This window comes from Monomorium pharaonis, chromosome 8, assembly GCF_013373865.1.
Source record: "Monomorium pharaonis isolate MP-MQ-018 chromosome 8, ASM1337386v2, whole genome shotgun sequence".
NCBI lineage: Eukaryota > Metazoa > Arthropoda > Insecta > Hymenoptera > Formicidae > Monomorium > Monomorium pharaonis.
Genome location: NC_050474.1, coordinates 3,692,132 through 3,712,442, shown reverse-complemented (window position 1 = coordinate 3,712,442; position 20,311 = coordinate 3,692,132). Strand labels below are relative to the sequence as shown.

Below are 20,311 nucleotides of genomic sequence, written 5' to 3'. Positions count from 1 at the left end.
CGTCGTATCTTTACAGACTGGTAACGCTCGACATAATTCTTAACCGAATATCCGAACGGAATGATATTTTGTTAGGGAAGAAGAAAGGACTTAAGGAAACAAATATGTGTACGGATAATGTATACAATTTAGACTTGTTGAATTGATCTGGAATTGTAGAAACGCCGGGATCGCCATGCCGTTAAATCGTGCCGCGCGTAGAAAGAGAAATAATTAGCTAATTGGTTGCACCTGTACCCGTGAGATACGTGAGAGAAATAGAAATGGAAAATAATTGCTCGCCTATCCGGGGATGCGGGATGGAGGAGTCGCGTCGGGGACCGAGCGGATGAGCGACACTGGTTTCAATAAGGCAAGAACACGGGCCCGGCAAACCGCAAGTCATGTTGGTTCATTACGCCGCCCCACGTGAGAGTAAGATGAGACTTCGAAACCAACCTAAGCCGCTCTGATGGGGTCCGCCTCGCGCGTAGCGGGCCCTCGGTATGACGCTAAGGCCGCATAGTGCGCTCTATCCCTCCGGGGCTCCCTCGCTCTTTCCCCCCGCCGAAAGGGAGGGAGGGAGGGAGGGGAAAAAAAAGAAAGCCGCGGGATATATTCCGCAAACGTGCTATAAATTCTTGGAGAGATTGCGTTTGCGCCCGTACGCTTTGGGGGCATTAATTAAACCCGCATAGCCGTGCCCGGGTGAACGCTAGACGATCTCCCCCCCTCCCCTCTTGGTCCCGGCTGGAATTTCCTTTTTTGACCGAGTAACTGGAGTCCCGCGTGTCGTTTTAATAAGAACGTACATACGCGTGCGTGCCTGGGCTACTACAACACTTATCACCATCAACTCCAATCAGATATTTCCTCGCACGTTAGATCTGTAGTGTTTCATTAATTCTATTAAGCTGTACACACAGGCACGTGTTACTGTAAATAATTTTATGGTATTAGAAGCTTTATGCAATTTTTTGCGCCAGCAGATGGTAATAATATTCAGTTTAACTCGTTGTTCGTAATCTATGACGAGACTCCTTCGCGTCCGGTATTCTTCGCGCGTTTCACGCGAGAGCAATGACGCCGCTGTATAAAGCGTAGCGAAAGAAGATCTAACGCGCCGGTTCTGACGTTACGGTTAGCTCATCCCGGCCCGGAGATAGCCCGAGCGCGTTATCTTCTCTTCGTGGTTAACCCTGCGAGGAGGAACGCAGAAGAAAACACGAGGAAGATATACGCTCGGCCGGCCGGCCGGCCGGTCGGTCGGTCAGTCCTTCCTCCCGACCCTCCCAGACGCGCGGTATGATTAAATACGGAGGAGGAAGCGCGGTCACGACGCAAGGCGGACGCGTCTAAGATGAGTTAGAATCCACCGGCGGTTATGTGCCACAGCCCCGTACGGTTAATTGGAATTTAGTGATCGTAAGTCGCGCCGCGCTCGTCGTGCCGGCTACCACAGACCCAGCCGGTCTGTCGACCCCGAAGAATCGCAATTTCCAGATCGTTCCATCGACCAGCCACGAGAGCGCAATAACGGGAGGAAGGAGGGAAGGTTGTCCACGAGGCGAGATCGACTCGCGCCTATCGAAAAACGGATAGTTCATCGTCGAGCCTATCGAACGCTTGCCTGTCGACGCGGAATGATGCGAATAGCGCGCCAAGAACGCGATGATGAGAAGATAATGAACGCCGCGCGATATTAAACGTACATTAGTATCTGATCTTATTGCGCCAATTAAACGCAGAGGGGAGCATGACGATTATCCTTTGCAACGTCGAAAGGAACCCAATCCCGCGTGTGATGAGTTGATAGGAAATTTATTTTCGATCGATGTATTTACTGATGATTTTCGCGACGGTTATTTTTATTTATCAGAGACAGTCGAGGAGATTGTATGTGTGTGTGTGTACACAGCATCCATACGAGACAGAGAGAGAGAGAGAGAGAGAGAGAGAGAGAGGGAGAAAGTGGCACGAATTATTTCGTCTTCTCTTCGATCGGCCGATGTCCACGCGGAGTGGCGCGATTCACCGCGCAAACAAAGTGATTCACGATATTAAAACGGTGTAAACGTCGTCGGGATTGTAAACCTCCGAGCGTGCGGAACGTTAAGGCAAACGCTAATGCTCCTCGGAGCTCTCGCCGGCTAGAGCAACCCGCGGCGCGGGTCCCTCGGGGATTAATGACAATAATTTCAAATTCAAATTGACAGCCGCGCGCTTATCGCCCGGCTCGATCCGCCCCGAAATCCCGCGCCCGGGTCTTTTTCGGGAGATACAACCTCGCGGGATTCACGAGGGTCCAGGGCAGTACGTATACGTGCTCTCGCGTCCGAGCCGGGCGATAGCAATCTACATCCTTAATTCCGCGGGTTGTCCGGTCCCGGCCGAGGTAAGGATTGTAAAGTCGAAACGTCAAAACGCACACCGGCTACGGACCGTTTCGTGTGCCCACCCACGTACGTACGTACGTCCGTCCGTCCGTCCTCTCTCGCACGCGCGTACACCCCTCTGGCAGCCGCTCTCGCTCGTGACGATTCTCGACGCGGACGATGAAAACGAGAAAGAGAAAATTATGCCTGTAGAAAGATATACGTGTTTGTGCCTACAGCGCTTCTTTTCCAGGAAGCCGCGAATGCACGCGGAAATGAGATGCGTCGTCGGTGATGCGGGATAAACACGTGCGATAGCGTGTCGAAATTGTCGACGTACGGTGACACGATGTGGAAGGAATAACTTGTGCGCGAAGATCGACTCGCGACCGACGCTCCGTCCAGTGTCCAGTGTCGCGGAAGTCAGGGAAAATTGCGTCGGCGCGACGTCCGTCGTGTCGTACGCACGTGCGCGTACGCAACTGTATTCGCGTCCCGACATTCTCCATAATTTAATGACTTTATCGCCCGCCACGATCGTTTAAACCTGTCCTCGCCGTGTTTGAGAGGCGAAAGCGCCTCTTTCTCTCGCTTTCTTCACCGAAGATGGGAGCGCGCGCGCGTGCGCTTCTCACAGTCACCAGCGCCGATCAATCCGAAAACGAGCGCCGTGAACACGCCGAGGATCCACGGTGTGGATTTGCGAGGAGCACGCGGAGACTCTCCGAGCGATTCTGCGAGCGGGCCGATCGCGCGACCGAGGCCCCGCGGGGCCCCGTCCAATAATTTAGCGAGTTTATCGCTTATGAAGATCGTTTAAACCTGTCCTCACCGCCGCTTCGACAGAAAGAAGAGGGACCGCGCGCGGCAGAGGGGGCAGGAGAGGATATACTCTTCGCTCTCTTCGTCCGGCTAATTATTCGTCTTGCTGAACTTCATGCGGCGGGAGAAAAATCCGGCGGGATTAAGCGAGCGAGAAACATCGAATGCCTATCGCGACGATATTTCGTCTCCGCGGGAATATTATTATCATAATCTTTAACAGAATGGGCGGAATGATTTCGCGCGCCGCTTCTCCCCTCACGAGGTACAGTCGCGGCCAAGATTTTTCTGTCACGAAGATATCTGTACGGCGTCGAGCGGAATTGCCGGCACGTAGGAGGTCAAGATCGTAGATCGCGGTTGATCGCTCGCAATAATCGGCGATTTCTAGCGATGGGATTGGCGCCGGGTCCGCCGGGATAGCCGCGCGCGATCGACCGATCTTACGTATATCCGCGAAAATGGATGATCGAGAGATCGTGAGAGAAGGACGTACCGGAAGAGGATCAAGCGCAAACGTGGGCGCGAGATTGCGTTTCTATCGCGCGCGCGCGCTTCTTCTTCCCTTCGCCGTGCGCACCAGAGTACGCTACACATCTTCCCTTACCTAACGGAATCGGTGCAATCCCCCGACAATTCCTAGCGATGGCACTGGGACTTTCTGTCCCACGCCGACTCGTAATAAACCTCTCCGAGGTATCTAAACCGTGAATAACGTTTAATTAACTCGGCAGTTTGCCAACCGTATGATCTGTCGCGATCTCTCTTTCGCATCTTTATTTCCACGTTTATGCACTCTGAAGTTTTGATCGCCGCTATTGAAATGTTAACGTCGCGATAAAATAAAATTGAAATAGCAAACGCGATAAATATATGAATAGATATCTGGAGACGCTTCTCTATGTCTCCTTCTCTCTTTCTCTCTTTCTTTCTCGCGTGGCTGCAATCTTCACTTTGATTCCCCTTGCATCTTTTAGAAGATGCGCCGATTGCGACTGAATACGCTTTCGCACTCATGTGCAGTCAGAATAGAGGAGCAACGAGCGACAGAGTACGAGATTACGTGACCACGCGGTGGGAGGAAACGTTGAGAGGATCACAAGGGCGGGAGAGAGTGTCCGCGGGGCAAGGAGATTGCGTCGATGAAAAACTGGGGCTGACATGTTAACGGCCGACAAGAAGCCGACTTTATTGGCTATAAACGCAGCAATCTCTAAGCCGGTCTTATTCTAGTCTGCCCTGGCGCATTCCGTGCCACTGGACCGCAAAGTTCTTCCTCTCTTTTTTTTTTTTGTCGCGATCTTATGCTTCGGTTGAATCGGATCAGTCGTACGAACGAAAAGGAAAATTATCTCGCGGCCGCATCGGTAATTGCGTCATTAACGCTGGATGTCTTCTAGCCGTCGTGGCAACGTGATTTCTTTTTTAATTCGGCAGCACGAAAGACGCAAAAAAAAAACAACGAAGAGGGGAAAGAACGAAGATCAAGTTTTCTCATCGTTTTCTCGCCTCGTCTTTCTATCCTCCTTGCCCGTCATCATCATTTTTCTCGTTGGTTACGAGATCGCGGAGCAAACGAAGTTGGTTATTCGTATCTGTCCCGGTGTCGAGAAACATCTGTCGGGTTTACGGCGTTATCGCGCTTCGTGGAAAACCGGTTGGCATATATACCAATTTGAAGATTTCGTCCTCGGTGCGTCGAATGCGCCGGCAGAGTCGTCGAAATTCTCGGCGGCGAAATAATGTTATTAAAGAGAGCCGTGTCCGCGCGGGCGGCGATAACACCCTTTTAAAGAGGCGCGAGCCTCCGAGTCTTAATTGTGGACTAATATAGATGCGATGGCTTGAAGAGCGGAGGGACGTCTCTCACTCCCTTTCTCTTTCTCGAGATGTCACTGGACGTAGCTGGACGTCGCCGTGAAGTTACGGCGCGCCGATCTGACCGGCAATATTTTAAGACGGGGTTAATTAGTCCGCCGGGGCTGTCGCGCCGCCTGAAGATTTGATGTTACGCGCGCTCGCGGATTTTTGCATAATTGCCGACACGCCGCGGTGATTATAATCGCATCGCTTATTTATCGCGGGGACGTCAGGTGGAAACGTCGCGCCGTTTAACAGCGCGCGTGCGCTGGCTCATTAACGATTTCTTCTTGGAAGGAACTGCGCAATGCCGCTGCAGGCTGCATCGCGCGCGCGCGCGCGAGAGAGAGAGAGAGAGAGAGAGTCCCTCGTCAGTCCCTTGGATTCCTCCTTGCAAAACGGCCGCGCGCGCGCGGTCTTGCGCAACACGTTGATTAATCCCCTCCGTTATTATCGTCCCGCGATTTCCACCTGAAATTCGAACCTAAGTCGGCATTGTAAACTGGAAAGCGTCAGATAATGAATTTTAATTAAGGACTTAAGGCACGCATTATTCGCGCATTAGTGTGCGCCAAACGCGCGCACGTATGTACACGCGCTGCCATGGGAAATACACACACTTCCGTCCAGCATCTGTCGCCGGGAGGTTCCGTGATTGTGATTACGTACGGAGGCTGTGGATCCTTAGAACTTCGGGATTGAGTTATAAATCATTATTACTCGTTATTCGATATAATTACATCGCTTACGTTGTCCCGGATTGCAATCGAGAGATTGCACTTGTAAAACTTCATTTTGCTTTCAGCTATCTCCATTTACACGTAGATCAATAGATAAATTACGTATCACGTAACATTGGATTTGATCTAACCTCTTTCTGGCGAACTACGTAGATCGTAGGCTTGGGAACTGCCACGTGGATAAAAAGAAAAGCGATAATATTGTTCGCGCTTTTTCGTTGCATTTCGAGAGAGCGACGAACTTTCGGCCGACTTCCAGCACCTCGGAATAAAATCGCCTTACCTTGCTGCACTTGCGCTTACCTTCAGCGAATGCGCATCGCGCCAATCCGGGACTCGTTTCCGCACGCGTACGTTCTCGCCGCGAGCGAGACCGACCCCGGCGTGTTCACGCGTGTGTGCGTCCGTCGTGCCGGGACCCCACGTGCGTATACCGGTGCCGTGCCGGCAGGTATGCGGCCGGGCATCTCCGTAAGGTCGCACGGGAAGGAGGCGCTCTCCCGTCGTGCACCTGTCGCCAAAAGGATCGGCCACCACCCGTACCGGCCGATCTCTCGTTTCACCGAGGATCTCTGGTCGCCCCCGGTTTGGTCGTAGAACCCGAGGGTGCGTGCGTACGCGCCTTATCTCAGCGCGGTCGTTCCGCGACATGACGGATCGGTGCATTAGCGCGCTGATTAGGTCGTTCCCGTGAATCTTTCCGTAACCCGTTCGATTTCGTCTTTTGCATCTCGTTCCCTCCTGCCGTTCCAGCGAAGAAGTTCTATTTATAATAAGTTTATTTGAGAAATATAGAATCCTGAAACTCAATCGTTTGGCAAGCATCAATATTTTTTTTTGATGGGACGATTTTTCTATTAGCATTAATTCGTTAATAAAAAAATATGCTATCTCTTTTTAAAAACGTTAATCTCGAAATCTTGTAAATCTGAATCAGAAATGATTCAGTAAAACTACAAATCGCGTGGTTCAATTAAGCATATCGATACCACCGCAAGATTACGTAAACCAAGAAGCGATGGTGTTTCAATTCTTTATGCCGCAAAACGGTACTTTCAAATACTATTCCATGTATTCATGTAATCACGTACGAATGGAAATCATAAAGAGATTTCAACGCACTATTACCATGTCTCCCGGCTTAAGTGATTATTGTTGTACCACGTGATTTAAACTGTGCCGAGCATGTAATATCGCTAAAGTCGATACCCCATCGGCGATTTGCACTGGCATGCGATTTCACAACGGATAATCGGTAAAGAATTGTTTAACGACGCCCGCGAAAATAAAAACGCGCGATAGGTGTAATACTCTCTTCAACGCAACGGGCGAGATGATGAACTTTGCGAGACGTTGCGGTAAAAGAGCGTACAGCAATCGGAACGTGAGAGACGGCCGGCGTTCGCCGTGGGCAATGCAGACGAGGAGATCCCCAGCCGCCGCCGTCGCCGCGGGATTGACCAATTCCACCGGGTGTATCTAGCATCTACTTACTAATCGCGCGTATATGGCATCGGGCACCTTGCCTAACAAATCGGCCGTGGAGAAGGCAGGCGCGCAACGTAAATAAGGAGAATCGAACATGCCGGCGAAATGTTAAACGTCCTAAACGTGTGTGGATACGTACACCGTAAATGTCAGCGCCGGGCAAACTCCACTCGCGCGCGTGGAGATCTCTAAGGTAATATAAATCTCCCCGGCGAGGGATACGTGTGCGTGTTTCGTATGTACGTCTGGAAATCTGGAATCTCCTGTAACCAGCAGACATTTGACGAGAGAATCATACATAGCAAAACATTTCCGTGATATGCCTGGACATGCGACCGTGATTATAATGTAGTTGTGGTGTGATAAATCACGCGCATCGCTCGCGCGAAAGGAGCGCGGATTCGCGAATTAATTGAATCCGCGTCTTCGTCACGGAGGGGGACGAGTGTCGTGAAGAACGTTTGATGGAATATATTAATTTCTTCCAGGGGGTACCATTGACTTCTCTTTAATAATAATCTAAAGGCAGTTGCGCGACACTCTTCTTCGGCGCTTTATCACGCGGACAATCGATAGCGTTAATTAGAGTATTTTCATACGTGTCGAGAGTGAATGTTGTAGGACATCGAGCGAAAGGAACGACTTTTGATGGACGCGATACGATCTCTCTTTAGCGCATCGTTTATTTCTGTAATTGCAAGACCTCTGCAATTCGTCCGCACGTCGATTCAATGCGTGTACGCGATAAGAGCGACGAAGCTACACATATACTCATACACATATCGCGCGTAATGGAGACGCGCGATAGGCGCTGCCACGGAAATAAAAATAAGCCAAAAGCTACGCGTCTCCGGGTATAATTTATCATCCCGGGTGATATTAATGCGACTGCAGGTCACTTTTGCCAGAATCGGTGCACGCGCTTATATGTAAGGCTCGGAGTTTGTGTAGGACTCGTCCGCGGTGAAAGAGAGACAACCGAAAAGAGAACGAAAAAGATGATGCGCTCATGTGTAGGTGTATGCGTGGATGTATACGTACATAAAGAAGGAAGCGAAGGAGAAAGAGACGAAAGAAGAGACCCAAAGCCTCGGGATGTTTTCGCAGATGAGAGGCGATACCGCGAGGACCCTGCCTCTGCAAAATTTTATTGATGACGAAATACACAATCGGCGCGATCTACCACTATGCTACGCGCGCGCGCGCGCGCACGCGTCCTACCTTCAATTATACATAAATAATTAACCTTCTGTACACACCCGACACATAGTTGACTCGGACCAATTAAATTCAGCGCGATGCAGATCGTTTTGCGTAACGGTCGCGCCCGGCCAACTTTTGCCAACGTTTCGCAGTTTCGCTTATCGGTCCACCTGATGGGAAGATCGATGACAACCTTGAATAATTAGCTCCGCGTGTACCTTTCGATCGGCGCAAGTCCGCATTATGACGCGCTGTACACGTTCAGATTTCTTTTCTTGTAACTCTTTAATAATTGACATAAATATAAAACAAAAAAGTGTTTTTTTCTTAAAAAAAAAATCTCATTTTGATAAATTCTGGTTCGTGTAAAATTAATATATAATATTATAATTTGTAAATGAAAACAAAACTTTTACGTTTAAAAAGTCACGCGAATACTTATGAATTAATTAATTGTGCGAACGAAAGACGATAAGGTTGACGGAGGCAAGTTTTGCAAGAGAAATTTGCAAGAGGTTTCAACACGAATGTTAAATCATGCAAAACGACGTGTTTGTATGCCAGGCTTTTAGTATCATCTTTCACGCATTTTCCTTAGCTAAAAAGAACGCGAGTAGTTTACATTCATTCCAGAGTCGCTGATCAGATACGTGGAATCAGCAATTGCGGCACGTTGCAGCGTACAAGCAGGCAACTTCTGAATTAAAGCCCGCTGATGTGTACATATGTGTGTGTGTGAATGATGTAAATTACAATACATATACGTATCGCCCTCGCCATTTTCCCTGCACCTTCCAGTTTCTGTTCTCTCTCATCTCGATCTATCCCTTTTTTTTTCGTCGCTGTCTTCACGCTATCCGCCGCGAAAAAATATTGCTCGATCGGGATGCAATATCTGGCGAGACGTGCTTAGAACGGAGCGGGTCTCCGGGGGATCCCCGGCTCGGCTCCCTCGACGATCCCTTCTTTCCTCCTATCTTTTCTTGGCTTCTCGGCGAATTTCCGTGGTCCGAAAAGAGCAGTACGGATTGAGTTCGCTTCTGTTCTGTCTCGGCACGTATATACACTCAGAGTAACTAATTATGCAGATAACAACCGCAGCGCAGAAAAGGGGGAGCACTCGAGATACGACAGGTCCGGTCGCGCTCTGTCCGCCTTTCGCGCCTCTTCAATCTTTTTATTTTTCAATTCTCTCTCTCTCTCTTTCTCCGCCATGGATATCCCAGTCTCAATCCCGTCACTCCCCTTTCCTGAGTACACTCTAATGTCCGTGATAACGACAGGGTATGGGGTACAGTTATTATATTTTTTCGAGATACGTATATGAGAGAAAATGAAAGAGAGAGAGAGAGAGAGAGAGAGGAGGCGTGAAATGGGATCGATCGCGGCACCGGAGCACTCCCTGAGTGCGTCGGTAAGTGGCCAAGGCCGATCATCTCGTCTTCAAATCCCACATGTGCGTACGTACACGTATACGCATATCGCGCGTCGGGATAGAGTGCACACGGTAGTAACGCGTAATTAAGCTAATTAGCAGCTTGCGTTTATTAAAAATATCAATTTACCCGAAAGCGGAGGAGGCGCGCGCGGGCGCGCGCGCGCACACACGCACAAGCGCATACGCGTGCTGCGCGCTCGGGTGATCGTCGTTTCTGTGATCGCGGTACGCGATCGCATCGTAACATCGTTATTAAGCTGAGAGTTAATTAAACGTCCGCGGTACATCACTGTCTAGTAACAAAGTATTTCCTTGCAATTTAGCGGCTCGCCCGGAATCACCGCCCCGTGGTTTACCCCACGCGTTATCCATTATACTTGAGGTCTCATCGCGCGTCAAAAGTTCCGGTTCTCGAGGAGGGAACTTTGAGAGTTTTCGACAGGCGTTCTCTCGCTCTCTCGCAACGCACGGGGGGAGGGAGGGGGGAAGGAAAGGAATCGTTTCAGCCTCTCCAAAGCGCCCGGCATAACGCGCACAGGTAGTCAGCTATGGGCTACATGTACACTCTCACACATACGCACACTTATGTGTATATATATTTTATTTATATATACATACGAATGCGGCAGTTTCTCATTAGCGCGGCCGCTTTTTCTGCTAACGAATTATGAATCGTTTTTATTGCTTTTAAAATTGCTAATCAACCGTTCGGCCATCGGGGGCAGTCCTGGACTCGTTATGCCGCTGCGCCCCATTCCCTCCCCTCCCTCCCCCTTGACGCCCATCCCCCCTTTCCCTTGCGCCTGCTGAATAGATATTCGACATTCCTTTATTTCTGCATCCGCCGTGCAACACGCGCTCGTCGGCCGGGCCGTTTAATATGGAAGGCGCTTGATTTATTAATCCCTGTTTGATTTAATATCCCATTCGAATTTACTTCGATTTAAACTGCCATTGATCGCACTTACGAGATAAGAGCGCGGCGTTTCTTCTTGCGTTTCGCCTTCGCGCGCGATCGTCTTCCCGCGTGTATTAGTACGATAATCGGATAAGATCTATGCGCGCGCGCGCGCGCGCCGCACCCTCGGCGCCTTTCGAAACGTTACTTTCCTTATTTCTCGGATCTGTAGAAGAAATCTCGCGATTCCGCGAGCTATCCCACCGCCTAGATTCATGGAAGGCTCTCTTTCTCGCTCCTCTCTTTCTCTTTCGTTGCGAGCGTTGCTGAAATGTCAGCCATAAATTTTCGCCGGCGAACGCGCGTCACGAATGTTTTCTCGCTGCTTCGCCTGATATTAACGTATAACGTTGCCGGTGTCGATCTCGCGAGGATTGTCGTGTTCTGCCGTACACGGCAACGCGAAGTTCACGCGAAGAGGAACAACAGAAGGCCGTTCCGCTACAGAGAGTATCTTGTTGTACCTCCCATGTACGACAACGACATTAATAGAGATAGCATAATTGCGAAACGTCCGATTTATCGTCGCTGTCCGGCGTAGGTCGCCGTACGAGTTGAAAAATTTCTAATTATATTGCCGCCGTGTGCGATACACCGTTATGAATTTATACCGCGGTCATTATTATAAACCGTCAGCCGTGCTCGCCAGCGGTACCGTAGCGTGGCAAAACCCGCGGCGCCTCTTGCCTGAATGAAGTTCACGTTAGCGAGTCAAACAGCGTTATCTACTTAAATTAAGTAGCACCGAACAGCGCGAAGCAGCACTTGACTTGAAATTAATAATCGCGAATGTTATATAATACGTGTAACGCAATGCTTGTACCTCTGGCGCTTAGCGTTATATTGTACACAGAAATACTTGAATTAAAGCGTCACTTGGCTATTTGTTAATTACTGTAATTTGCCTCGTGCTCGGTAATAAGCTACACGGCGGGAAATAAACGAATCCGCATGAGAGAATTTCATTTCAACTTAACTCTGTATTAAACGGGCTGCGTAATATTACGTTAAAAAAAAAAAAAAAAAAGAACTTGATAATAAGAAGGTTAATAATAAATATGACAATCTACCGATCACTGTCGTTGTGCCGCGTTATTAAGTTTTAACGGAGATCGGCACGAAGATCATCGGGGGAATCATCGTGCTCGACCGATCGGATTCGGCCGACCGAGAAAGCGTATTCGCAAAGCGTTTTTTACTGCCATAAGCTCGCCGAGCGGACCATTACGCCGGGCGGGGATCGGAGGTGTACGCCTTTTTTGTATCCAAATAATTTGCAATCTACCGCGTGGCACAGAACATTATTACGAAACATTGTAATTAGCCCGCAACTCCCCGGGCTTTTTTCGATGGCGTATCTCCGGGACGACGGGTACCGGCCGGTGCACACGCGGGTGTGCCCGTGCCTTCACGTGGATCCGGATAACTTGGCGACTCTCCGCGAGAGAAAGAGAGAAAAAGAAGGGAGGTGGAGGTTGCCGGCGGAGGTTCGGACGTGAGGTGATTGATCGGTTCCAATATAATGAGTGCCGATAATGACCGACACGGGACAAGGCCCGGCGCGAACGGAAAGCGATGGGTCCGTTCGATAGGAGCTGGGGAGGAGAGGATGCACAGATCCTGACTCTCTCTCTCTCTCTCTCTCTCTCTCTCTCTCTCTCTCTCTCTCTCTCTCTCTCTCTCTCGAGTTTGAGAATTCCGCCTCGTCGTCGATCCGCTCGGCGGATCTATTGCACGCGTGTCGATGATTTGACGATTAGAAAGGAAACTTGTATAGATAAGAGGAATGAGCGTCTCGAGAGTCGATATTTTTCCTCTCTCGCGCGGATCGGGGTGAGCGCCGGTGATGTCGCCGCTTCGGATCGGAATCGCTCGGGGGCCCCTCTCGTCGGCATTTTTTTCAGCCGTGAAGTGTTGCTCCGAGAGTAAATTAATATATTATCCGGTAGTTATCGGGACGGGATCTGTCTGAACGATGATGGATCTCTTTCTAACGGAGATATCTGCGGTCTCGCGCGATACGGCCGTACATGTTCGTTAGAAAACACACGGCTATTTGATTACGATAATAAGTGTGATCGCGTTATTCGGATTTTTTTTTTTTTTTTTTTTTTAGACGACTTTCCGACCGTATCATACGTTCATTTGGAAGCGTCGACCGAATACGTCGGTTTATTGAGGAATCTAAGTGCTGTGGGAGCTCGTGACCTCTCGAAGCGAAATAAATGCAGCTAATCGTTTTTTCCCCGGATATGCATGTGTATTCGGAGAAATCGCGAGAGACGTGTTCGACTTTCGACTTAACGTCGCCAAAACGTCGGTTTCACTCCTCCCCTTTTTTCCTTCCACCGCGCGGATCACCGAGGGCGTATCGCCACGGATCCGGAGCCCGCTTTCTTTTGTCGGCAATCGGGCGCTCGCTACTCAGGCGAGATGACGTGTCAATTTGCTCTTCGTTCCTTTCGTCGCGCACTCCTCTTTACTCCCGTCGCTTTCAGGTGAATCTCCCTTCTCGGCGTCTGCATGCCACGTACGCGGGAACGGTGGGAAAGAGGACGAAAGAAAGAACGAACGAGAGAGTCCGAGGGACGCGGACGGTGGCGAAGGAAAAGAGCGAAAGAGAGGAAGCCGCGCCGAGTGGAAGCGGGACGGATCTATCTACCGGTTGTTATCTAGTGACGCGCCGGGGATTACGTTTGTACGATTCGCCGGCGTGGATGATGTTGTCGCCCATGGTGTCGGTGTTATCTCGACACGGGAGGGCACTTACCTGCCGATAACCGCGTGTGTGCTCCCCCCTCGCTCCTTCCTTCCTTCCTTCCTTCTTGCGCGCACATACGTACGCATCTACTCGCCTCGTCGTTCCCTTTCCTCTCTTCCTCCTCCCTCCGTCTTTTCCCGCGGAGGAGGAGAGCCTTTCTCGGACGTCTCTTTATTTATTCCCTCCGTCTGTACTCCCGTTCCTTCGTCCCGCGGTATTCGCCGCGAATTTCAGGGACTCCCAGCCTCCACGAGTCCTCCGCTCGCCGCTCATTCGATTTTTACCTTTACCCTAATTTGTACGGTGTGGCACGAGTGGAGTTCGCGTGCATTCGTAATTAGCTCTCGCGATCCCGCGTCGCCTTATCCCCGGGGGTGTCTCGAAACGGATCGTTATTAATTCGCATATACATACGTACGGCTCGTCGTTTCACGTCGCGGCCGATACGCGTTTCATATTTAGCCTCCGGCATTTTTAGCTCCTCACGAACTCTTCTCCCGTAAGAGGCGGATTGTTTACGTGGTGTACGTATGCAAAATTTAGGAGACCTAGTCGACGACTCTAAAGCACTCTGTACGCATTTATCAGCTTCGTTACTGAGTGCACTCTTCGACCGTCGCGTAATATATTCATCGCAGCAGCAGTCCATTCATTTCCATCCGATCTCCCGCGCGACATAATGTTACCCCCCCCCCCCATCTCGAGCCGTCGTTTTCCTGTATTCAACGCGACTGCCAGTCCGAGCCAGATATCTCCGAGCGAGAGTTTGAGACGAGAGGAGAGGGCGAAATTGACGAGAGAGAGAGAGAGAGAGAGAAAGCAGAGGGAAAATAAAAATAGAGGGTCCCTAGCCGCGCGCGCACTAACACTCCCGGCGGGTAATGAGACGAGGAGAGTTTATCCCCCTCCCGCCCTTCCTCCTCTTCTTCCTCCGCTGCTGCTGCTGCTGCGATGCGATGGATGCTGTTTATGCAAATGCAACCACGAATCACGTCCGGTGGCAATCGCTCCGGGAATTATGCCGGGATCGGCATGGAATGATTATTCCGTGGCGCTAAACTCATCTCACTTCTCGTGGACCGGCAATTCGGGCCCCGCCGACAGTCGCTGGCATTATCGAGCGTGGCCGCGCACTACCCTATTTAATTCAAATAGGCTGCGATGTGCACGCAACACGCATGACCCTCTCTCTCTCTCTCGAATCTCTTTCTCTTACCGAGCGGCCCGATCGTTGCACACGTGAACGGAATCCTGAAATTTTCGGGTAACATTGAGTTCTTCCCAGGAATCCCGAGACACGCGTGCTTTTCTCCGTAAGACAAAAATGATGTCCGTATTCCATATTATTCTCCTTGACTTTTTTTAATTAATCCTGCTGCTCGATCTCTCTTTCTATCTCATTTTTATCGTTTGCGTTCGTTACGTCTCGTTTCTCGCGCACGCAAAACCGAGAGAACAGTCGGCGGCAATTAACGCTGTAATTGAAACCTTTTATATGAATTATAAAAAAAGAGGCGGCCCCGGGGCGCGTCCTTTCTGTAATTTCATCGCAATCGTATCTCTGCATTTGCCTTATATTATCCCCAATTAAGGACCCGCTCGACGTCCTGTGTGCTATTACCAATTAAAGTTCCGGTTCTACCTCTCCGGAGAAACGAAATATGTACGTAGATCGCAGCCACGGATGGAACGACAAAGGTTAAGCTTGACGGGCTAGAACTTTTCCGTGCGAGAAGAAGGACGGGGGTTTACCGCGGCGTGGTCGTGGCCCATTAGGGACTATCGGGAGTCCGGCGATCCGGGGCATAAACATGCTCGACACCTCGCCAGCTCGCGGTAATGCGTTCGTAACTCCTGGCAATATCCTGGTGCCCTCCTCTCTCTATTCTCTATCGGTTTCAGTCCGTAATACCCCTTTTCCCGCGTCTTCCCTCCTCCGTCAACTTTTCTTTCTTCTCCCTTATGAGTTTCAATACGAAGTTATCTCTCTTTCATCTTTTTTATTCTTTAACTGCGACTAATATTTGCACTCAATATATAATGCAGAATGTTTCAAAATGTTGAAAGTTTGAAATTTTAGTCAGGTTTTCGTAACCTTATGCGAAATAAGATAGATTACTTTTCGTAATGAGTTCATTGTCTCAAATATCACGATCGAGATACGTTCAATCACATACTAAACCGGGTATCATCTCGAGTGATACAATGAATGTCGCGAAAAATGATCGTTCAGTGATAACAACAAAAAGATCCATCGAATTGATTTCTGCAGGATACCCCAACTTGAAAAATCTACTACAGAATTCTTTCTTGCACGTTACTCGGTTTTCACCGAGTTAAAATATCTCCGCCGAGATATCGAAGCGTGTCGCAGCTCGGCCACGGTGGAGGAGATCGAAGAGGCGACGATGTATAACGAGGTTCGAGATACATTGAGACGTAAGATTTTCGGCCGGGGCTAATAGCGACATTACTCATTTCGCTCGACGTCTCTGATACACAAATGGAAGCATCAATAACGGCCGGGGTGCGAGCGAGATAAAGAGAAATTCTTACGCCGAGGTCGGACGAGGACGAGGGAGATCGAGCGATCGTGAGATGAATCGGTCAATGCGCCGGCCTTCAGCCTGATATCCATTTTTGGATGGAAGCATTTCAGCGTTTAGGAGAATGCAGGGATAACGCGCGAGAGAGAGAGAGAGAGAGAGATTAAGATTGCAGCATGCGTTTTTCCGGCTTCTTTCTGGTACACGTGCACTGTTGGTCCTTACGACCAAAGAATATCCGGTGGTATTACGCAACTGAGAAACCGCGAGAATTATGACCGAAAGAATTTGACTTCTCTTTTTGTGCAGCCTCTGCTTTTTATTTAATGCAATTTTCGAATGACCGATATGAGACGGTATCAACATACAAAATTGCTGATTAAAATTGTTGATTTTCGCAAATTACGTTTTTAAATCGGATTTTAAGTCTCAAACGGCACTTGTACACACGCAACACTATTAAGTAGAACGGAGAAAGTCAAGAGCGCGACGGTCGAGATCAGTGTATATATATCCGCGACTCCGTAATTAAAAATATCAAAGTTACGAGTGCTCTTAAACCTCGTGTATAAGCTGTGTATGTAAGCGCATGATAATTGCGGTAACTTGTTGGCACAACTGTTATCTTCGGGACCTCTCGAGAATTACACTCAAATACAACGATCGTACCTCGTAAAGCTAAAAGAAACGGGGATCAACGGCGAAAGAAAGAGAGGGGGGGAGAAGAGGGAGCGAAACAGGAGAGTTGAAATGGCGATATAACGAAAGATTGCGAATTAATTACTCATAAATCGCAATCAAATTGGTGCGTAAGCATTAGCGAACGTAGAGGAAAAGGAGGAACTCTCTCTCTCTCTCTCTCTCTCTCTCTCTCTCTCTCTCTCTCTCTCTCTCTCTCATTCTTACTGCCTTGAAGGATCGTCATTACGTCCAATCACCGATTCGACTCTGTTAATTTTGCATTTAATTACACGAAAGTCCGAGTTGTCTCTGTTCTTCGCCATCGGCTTAAACTCCCGCTCGCGTCTCAACCGCTAATTTCTTTAATGTCCCGCGCGGATAAAAGCGCGCGATCGGAGATCCAAAGTGCGCTTTAAGTGCCCTCCTTAGACTCGACGGGCGCTCTTCTTCCCGTGATTAATGCCATGGGAGTCAATAGACTCCCGTTTTTCATCGACTGCGGTCTGTATGCGCGCGTCTCGAGCTTACCGGCCGATTACGACGCATCTATTACGAAGAATCGCTTGTAAAAGTTCGCTGCGTTATAGCCCGGGCATTATATGCATGATACATTGCCTCTTGAATTTTTCCACGCGCCAAGATTCTTTTTAGCGAGGAGAGAATCGCGCCGATGGCACGAAGAATGATTCCGGCTTGCCGAGTGGAAATCCCGAGTGTTGTTTCGAATGCCGTTCAATTCAATTCCCCATGCCACTCACGTGCTTATGTACATGAGCGGTGCATCCTATCCGTGTTTATTTGAATGTCTCTATGGGAGAGCCTTCTACTTCCGTACGTAACTCGTAAAGACGCGTTTTGTTGGTGACAATAGACCACAGATGCGGTTGTTAAAAATGACCACTCGCAATTAATTCCGACGTATATACTTACGGAAAGCCTTATACCTCGTTTTCTTCCAGCACTTTACCTTCCATTATATCAAGCTCTGATAATAAGTACTTAAGTCAGTGTCAGTTTTCTTTGAACGGATATGTCGAGCGCGTCAAGCGATCTTGTTTGCGCAATCCTCTCGTTTCTGGAATCGCGAGTGAAAAAACATCGGGAGGGGAGGGGGGAGATAGGAAGAGAAAAGGAGCAACCGGAGCCGCGCTCCCGTGGTCTTCGCCGAGGTGTCGATGACCCCGGGATGCAACGTGTTAATTGGAAACGCATGAATCTAATCGTTCTCGCGCCGGAGGAGAGCCAGACGCGATACCGGGGCGACCGGAGAGAAACCATAAATTCAGATCGGACGCATTAGCGCGTCCGCGGCATCGTTTTACTCGATCGGGATGCGCATCTCGTCTGTCTGCCTACGCAGACACGCTCGAAATAACGAGATTTACGACTCGGCGTCGATTTCAAATCGACGCTCGGATTAAGAAATATCCAGTATTTAAGCGGAAATTTAGTGTTAACAAAAACTTAGTATCCGTTTATAAAGTAAGCATATATTATTCGAAGCAACAACTTGCAAATGCGATTCATTATTGCGTATTGCGGGCTAAATCCATTTGGTAGTATTATTAATAATTCCATCGACGAGTAACGTGGTCGAGATTATCGAGAATGAGAGGCGGCGGAATATCGAGGAGGAAACTGAAACGTCTGGTCGCGAATGATGTAAAAATCCTATAGATTGAATCAACGTCGCCAAGTTACGACAACCGGAATGTCATGTGATATAAAGTCGCCGCGATAGTGCCGGACGATAGCGATTCTCGCAACGCGAAGTGCATAGAAATGGACCGAACCGGCCTGCTGTGGCTTCCGTTTTATTGGTGCCGACATTGACGTGTAAACGTATATATCGCATTATGGGACAAGTTTATAAAAAAAAACTCGTTGCGGTGACGCCTCGTGCGTTTTTCCGCGGGACCATCTAAGCGTATCTCTTGCGCGAAACAAAGAAGTCGAAACCGATCTCTCTCTCTCTCTCTCTCTCTTTCTTCGCGACACCGCCATCCTCTTCGGAGGACACTCGCGGTGTGTTCCTCCCGGTTGCGCGCGAAATAAGCGCGGAACAGGTTCGGAAACAGGAACGTGCGACCGCCCTGTCAATTTATGAACGCGTGGCGCGTCGCGCGTGTTACACCGCTCGGCACTCGGTATAATTACATTTGAATGCGCGGTTGGGATCCAAAGGCGCTATAAATCTAAACGTGTCCGCGACACCGTTGCGGCCGCCGACTTCGTTACCGTACCCGCCGCAAAAGCGTAGAGATTTAATCGTTCGCGGATGTATTTGCCATGGGCAGAGGAGAAAAAAAAATACTGTCGTCGTGTAGCGAGTAATGACCGACTAAATGATGTTAATCATTTCCGCGGCAGTGCTTAATCATCGAGGAATCCGAGGGGCGTTTGCTTAAAACGTGGGAAAACGCGGGATACTTCGTTTTAAAGAAGATTGATGCTCAACGCAAACACAAAGTTTTAATTGAAGAGAAAAGAGACGAGGGAACAAAATGAAATGTAATACTGTGCTATCTTTATACGAGTCGGTGTACTCGATGATTGGATCGCGGTGCAAAATGTTTTACCAGATGGATTTGTTACTTCGATATCGCGGAGAAATTCCTACCGAGAAACAATCGTCACGCGCGATACTGCGTGTTAAAGGACTTCAGACTGGTGAACGTCTGTAGTAGTGAAAAGTAATGTAGACAAGTTTCTTCTGGTAACGAAACAGTCCGATGTGATAATAATAGATCGTCTCGTTTCATTAGAACGCGCTCGGAATTTGCATTTCGGACTTCCGACGGAGCCGGGCGTATCGGAATTGAAGTCTCTCGCCACGCCGACTTGAGAGACTTCAACGCGTGAATAAGCGAGCATCCGTAATGAGACGGATAACGTTCGGCCGTCGAATGCTTTCGCAGATCCCGCGTCCGACTGAATAAATTGAGCGTCTCATTTTCGTTATCTTTTCAGTTTCGTTACGTTTGCCTTGCCGCTCTCGCGGGACACAGATCTCTCGGTAGGTAGAGAAATAATAAGAAGCAAAGCAAAGAAAGATTGAGACGCCAGACGACGTGCCACGTCTCGATTAATCGCGCGCGCGGATACGAGCTGTGTGTTTGCCCCCGCTGCAGCAAATAGATCGTTTCGCTCCATTAGTCGTAAAAGCGCGTGCGATTCTTTTACACGACCACCCGCCGATAATTAGATATTGTTGCTCTCTTAATTGTACGCGCAACGTAACCGAGTACTTTCTCCCTCTTTTTTTTTCTCTCTCTCTCTGTTGCTCTCGCATTTGTTATTAAAACGTTCCGTTAGTTAAAGGTAACGATTTGATCGCGTCTATGCGGATGAAAAATTGTCATTTCCCGAACGGGCGGACGGACGGACGGACGTTAAGATCGGCGCGCGGTCTCGCAAGCACGCAAGTGGTTTCCCACCGCTAAATGCCAGTCACATTAAT

The 20,311-nt window shown here is 49.2% G+C and overlaps 1 protein-coding gene across 1 annotated transcript in view; it reads left to right on the top strand.

Annotated features, from left to right (window-relative positions):
* LOC105836051 (protein dachsous) overlaps positions 1–20,311 on the top strand; it is a 315,828-nt gene that overhangs the window by 220,960 nt on the left and 74,557 nt on the right. The gene's annotated exons all lie outside the window — the stretch shown is intronic.